This window comes from Puma concolor, chromosome B2 (genome assembly GCF_028749965.1).
Source record: "Puma concolor isolate L17-30 chromosome B2, mPumCon1.1.hap2, whole genome shotgun sequence".
In the NCBI taxonomy this organism is placed as follows: Eukaryota; Metazoa; Chordata; class Mammalia; order Carnivora; family Felidae; genus Puma; species Puma concolor.
In genome coordinates, this window is record NC_141671.1 from 98,691,652 (window position 1) to 98,697,651 (window position 6,000).

The 6,000-nt window shown below is 46.5% G+C and overlaps 1 protein-coding gene across 3 annotated transcripts in view; it reads left to right on the top strand.

The window, feature by feature from the left end:
- Positions 1 to 5,765, top strand: part of SOBP (sine oculis binding protein homolog) — a 165,148-nt gene extending 159,383 nt beyond the window's left edge. For all 3 annotated transcript variants that reach the window (XM_086707532.1, XM_086707533.1, XM_086707534.1), the window contains one exon: positions 3,795 to 5,765. The gene's annotated coding sequence lies outside the window, so the exon portion shown is untranslated. The remainder of the gene's footprint in view (positions 1 to 3,794) is intronic.
- Positions 5,766 to 6,000: the final 235 nt, after the last annotated feature.

A 6,000-nucleotide genomic window follows, 5' to 3' on the forward strand; every position in this document is an offset into this window, starting at 1 on the left:
CGAGCATAAGTCTTAGGCTGTAAAGGCCAAAGAAGGAAAGGTGAGAATGGTTATATTTTGACAGTATCAACATTGGAAGCATTTCTTAGTACTCAGGCACATTTCTGTTCTCCATAATTCTCTGAAAATTCTTGTGGGGTGAAGGAGGATGAGTAACTCAATCATATTCTTAGCAATGCTTTCCTGATGTAAAAAAAGGAAAAGTGCCAGGCAGACAGAGGCCCTCTCACTGCACTTAGTTATGCATTCCCTGAGGACGGTACTTCATTCCTCTGGCCTAAGGGGCAGGGGGGCCTGGGATTCTGAAGGCGCCTGGCCATACAGGTCTGCTGGAGACTATACATTGTGGAGCCAGTCTGCAAACATAGTACATGCGTGGTGCACAGGATGGGCTGTGTGCATGTGGGATTCCATGTAACAGGACCCCTGGGTTGTCCTGCCTTCAGATGAACCCTGGACTCACAGGAAAACCCAAATGTGAGGCCCGAGTATCGCTGTTTCCCCAGAACTTCCTGCATTAAGGGATACTGTGTGTGTGTGTGTGTGTGTGCCCGTGTGTCTGCGCGCACGTGCACGTGAGAGAGAGATTAGTAGAAAGGAGACTCTGTAACTTTGTGCTTTGGAGTTCAGAAGTTAATAGTCTTCCTTATACACAGATTAATATCCAGCTGCTCAAGTTTGTAATCCTACGTACTTGACACTGGCTTTGGTCCAAAGATCCCACAGTCCCAGAACTTGAGAGATGGAAGATATAATCGAAAATCTCCTGAGACGCCGGTGTCACAGAGGAGGAATCAAGACTGGGGAGGTTAAAGAAGGGGACACGCTGGACTGTGACTTGTGTCTCTGTCTCACTTATCATAGTAATTTCCCCTTTGCTCAGATCAAGAAATGTAAACTGGATGGATTTTCCATAAGATCCCTCTGCTTGGCAAGGGCAAAATAGGAACTGGCTCGGGCCCTGGAACTTCCTCACGATCACTTTCTAAAACTGCAGGCTTGCTTCCTCCCCGCTCTTGAGTTTCACACTCTGCATACCAATAACTCCAGGAAGGTGAAGCCCAAGCTTGGTTCTTCATTTCCATTGATTCCAGCGTCTGTTCCCCGGGTCACCAACAAGGGGGCTGCCCTGAGCCACAGCCAGAGCCATGGGAACAGATGAGGACGACTTCAGGACCACCCCCTCCTCAAATGTTAGCTGCAGAAAGGGACTTGTACTGCCACCATCTGGCCTTTGCGTGTGTCCCAGACATGGCAAGGATGTGGTGAGAGGGAAGGAAACAGCACACAAATTGTCTACTTTGCCATTCTCTTAAAATAAGCTCGGTGTGCGAGGAGGCTTTCAGAGCAGCAGGAATGGGGCTGCAGAAAATAGAGTGTGGTGCAGCTGCACCCTTTAGAACTTGGGGGGAAAACACATATTATTTACCAGACAATAATAGATCCCAGAGAATAATAATGATTATTATAGTGTTTGGGATGGCAAACGCTGTCGTTAAGGTTCCAGAATGGCTCTCATTATAATCCCGTTTTCCCAGTCCCTTATGAAAGCCTTGAAATTTTCTCCAAGTAGGCTGATGCTGTCCATGTTTGGCCTTTGTCCAAAGGTGATTTGAATATAAAGAAACTCATTTGAGAAATATTCCTCTTTTTTGAGGTCACGATTACATTAAAGAAAAAAAAGCCACATCCTTAAAAAAGCAGAGCATTCTTAAGTTGTTCAAAATGGCGGTGTTTCCCGGTCACTGGAAGAAAGCGTTAAATGCTTCTTTTTCTCTTTTCCTTTTTAAAGAAAGGATTCAGAGGCCCCCTCTGACTACAAGATTTGGTCATTCTTGGTCCCGAGCCCAGAGGTGGGGATGGTTTTCCTCCCTCCATGGCAAGTTCCAGGCTATGCTCCCTAGGTGGAAAAGAACTGTCCCAGAAGAAGCTACACTTGTGTCTTTGGATCCATTTGTGATTTCTGAGGCTCCTTTCCGATTCTTCATGACCTCTCATTTGACAGCGGCTCTTGGCATTTTTATTTCAGTATCCCTTCTTGCCACTGTCTCATTCTCAAAGGAAAAAAGAAAAAGAAAGAAAAGAATGAAGGAAGGAAGGGAGAGGAGAAAGAAAGAAAGAAAGAAAGAAAGAAAGAAAGAAAGAAAGAAAGAAAGAGAAAGAAAGAAAAATGAGCTCTTGATTCAGAGATAAATACCCACATTTCCAAGTCTGACCATGCCAAATGAAAAGGTTTCCATGGCCTTGTAATTCCAGCCCCATCACATATTTGCGGTGTTTTGCATTTTCACTTTGGTTATTTAATATACATATTAAATACACACAGATCTGGTGATTTAATGTGATTTGGGGAACTCAGGCATTTCCTGTCATGCACATTCAGATTTTCAAACCTTGTTTTTGGCTGATCATTATTATCGTTACCATTAACACCAGGGTTTGGATAGCAGGGTTCAAAGCACAAGCTTGTACTTTGTCCTCCCAATGGGCATTTTGACCTCCTGATGCTTGTGCTAAATTCATGCTACAGACACTCTCTGAGCAGTCTCCAGGTCTCTTTGTGGCCTCTTTTTCTTCATCTATAAAATGAGGAAATTACATTATCTCTGGGGTCCCTTCACGTTTTAAATTCTACCACCTCTCTGAAATTATTCGTTCATTGTTCTAGGAATAATCTCAACAGTTGTAAAGATGTTTACGAGTCCTCTGTCACCACCTCACGTTAGCCAGATTTTACCCATTCACATTTCTGAAATCCTCATACATCAGCAGGAAAAACAGGTATTGTTTTGGGGCATGGGGAACAACGGCTGCTTGACCCTCATTCACTTGACAGATGTGCGTCTCGCTGAACCAGGGGCTGGGTGTGGAGATGTGAGCAAAACAGACACATCCCCAAACCTCAGGGACTTTACGGTTTGGTTGGCAGACTTCTAAGAGGCAGTTTACGAGGAGTAACCGAGCGTCCTTGGGAGGTTATATTTCAAACCAAGGGACTGGTAGCAAATGAAATAAGCCAGTGCGGATGGAGAGGCAGAGCCTAACCTCTGTGGTGGAAACTGGGGTGAGCATTCTACTGAAATTGACTTTCCTGGTGAACAATCCTGTGCAGACCCTCTGCCCTGGGACCCCGACGCCCAGCTGGTCTGTTGTCCTCCAGTCCCGTGCTGCTGTTTGGTTTGGGTATCAAGAGATGCGAACGGCTCGCCCTTGTCAGACAAGACCCACAGAGAAGGAAGGGCATTGCTTCCAGCTACCAGCTGCCTCTGTAGAAAACCTCTGAAGAGAGGTCCACATGTCCACAGTAATTGTTCATGTGCTAAAAAGCGAATCTCTTGGCTTTCCTCCTTTGTAGCAGATACCAGAGCCATTACGTGGAGTACAGGGGTGAGGTCTGGAGCTCCAGGGTCCCCCGATGACCTTGCCACCTTTGGGGGTGACCTTGGGCAATTCAGAAGGGTTGCCGGTTAAGCGTGCAGTAAGGCGGAGGGCCAGGGTGGCCCCGTGGCCAGGCATGCCGTTGTGGTCTTTGGGTGAGGGCGTGGTGCACCGAGAAGCGACTCGTGTTTCGTGTCCTCACACAAAGCTGGCAGGGCTGACCCTGAGCGGAACCGTGAATTAGAGACACGTCAAAGTCATGCCGTGCCACTCTAGGTCTGGGGACTCAGTGTAGGTCTGAGCTGCCGGCCGGCCGGAGGGTGCCGCTCTGACTCATGCCTGGGTTCTCCCCACGTGGGACGGGGCTGTGGTTTGACCCAGCGGGTTCTGATGGGCCCCTTCTTCTCTTTTCCCAGGAACGCTCGCTCACAGGGTACCTTGCGTGGAGAGAGGGCGCAGAGCAAACCATGTCCCGCCATCCAATGACACCAGCTGGTCAGCTCACCACCCCCTCTGGCTAAAACTCAAACAAATAAAGCCGCTTCCTGTCATTAAGCATCTCAGAGGAAGCAGCCCTCCCTCGGTGGCCTCCAGCCCAGAGAAGCCAGCACGTCTTGGACCTACCAAGCGGCCCAGCCTTCTTGCGGCCACCGTCTCTGCTTCTCCCCAGAGGAACTTAGGGATTTCGCCCCTGGTTTTAAAACAAAACAAAACAAAACACCAACAAGCCACAAGGACCAATGTAGGTATTCTCCCCGCTCCATCTTCAAGGCTCAGAGGGTGAGGCTGGAAGATGATACGAATTTGAAAACAAAAATCTTTTTTTAGTCATTTTAAAAACTGCTGTGGTTTTGCTGCTACACGAAGAATTGTGATTTGCATTGTACGGTTTTGGACCTATACTGTTCACGTTTTGAAGGCGGAGAGGAATCATACTGGAGTCCCAACACTTCGGATTCATCTCTGTCCTGCCCAGGATGCACTTTTAAATGAAGAGTTAGAATATTTTATTGGCTAATATACTTTTCTTGTTATTTTTACAAAGGCCACCTTTATCCTTTTTAATGCCATATTTTCAGTGTTACACTTTTATGGCTTTTAATTTTCGATTTGACAGATGTAAGAAGCAGCATGAATAGTTTATACTGTGGTTTTTCAGAGACTGAATGCCAAGAGAACTCGGTAAATGTTTATTCTTCTCAGCTTTCTCTTTAAATTCTCCTAAATAGCGCCCCATTTGGGAACAGAGCAAGAGTGTTGAACTGAAGACCAAAATGCCCTCAAGGTGTAAAATAATCCGAGGGGGAATATTTGCTGGGCGTCACGAAAGACTTGGATGAAATTTCAACCCTGATGGTTTTCGGTGATCCAGGAAGTCAGTGAAGCAATCTCTCTATACGCAGAGTCCTTTCATGATAATTAGAATGGTATGGACAAACCAGTGAAAACAAGAGGGAAAGTGAGAAAGATCACCCATGATTCTGTTTCACTGTTTGCTTTCTCCTGTCATGGTTAAGAGAAATGTGCAATTCGATCCTCAATCAGTGGGTGGAGGATAACAGGGTAGATTTTCTTGTGTGCACTTGTACAGTTGTAGCTGCGAGTCCAGAAGTCCTCTAGAGCATGTGTACTGGCACTGAGTTGGTGAGACAGTCGTGGAGTGTCCCATTCTGATGAGTACAGAAAAAAAAAAAAAAGAGAGAAAAAAAATAAGAAAAAAAATCCAAAAAAAAAAAAGGAGAAAACTAAAAAAAAAAAAAAAAAAAAAAAAAAAAAAAAATCAAATCACCTTGTGATTCAGTGTATCTGTTTACTAACTCAGATAAAGCAATTGTTCCCTCTTGCGGGGTCCGGGTGCCCCCGCCCACAGGGCCGCTGAGCGGGAGGCTGGAGGGGTGGCCGGTGGGGGTTGGGAGAGGCTGGGGGGCCCGTGCGGCGCCGGCCCTGAAGTGCCACGGGACCCGTGGATGCGGTGTACATAGTGTATTTCTATATTCTCCTTTGTACAGAGTCACTTAACAAGTCAAGCTACTGTTTTACAGGTGCTCCTTATTTATTAGAGCTGTGAGAGCTTGGGGGACACACCTGGCGAGCGAGCTCGCTTTTTAAAAATGAAATTGGGGGGGGGGCAGGGGAAGGGAGGTGGGAGGGAGGGGAAGCTCGAAAGCCCAGGGAGAGATTTATAAAAGTGAACAAAAGGAAAACTTCCAGCAACAAATTAAACAAACAAACAGACCCCAACACCAAACCCAGCCCCACCGCCCGCAGGAAGCAGCAGCCCCCTCCTCTGGGTGCTCCTTTCTCTGCGGGGCTCCCGACGTTCTCCTCTCTCCCTGACTGGTGTCAGCTTCATAAAACGAAAATAAATCTCTAAGAAAAAAAATGCACTTACATGTGCTTATTTCGCTTTTCTCATTATTATGACTACCGTTGTTGTTTTCCTTGTTATAGACGGCGTTCATTTCTTTCCCCAAGGGAAAAAAAATTTTTTTTCAAATAAAGTTAGTAAGTTTTAAGAGATGTCGAGATATAGGGGTGACGCCGGCCTTCCCCACCTGCTGTGTATGATGCTTGTGTGCAAACCAGAGCCTGCTGGCCCGTTTGAGGGTCTGTTCCTCCAGC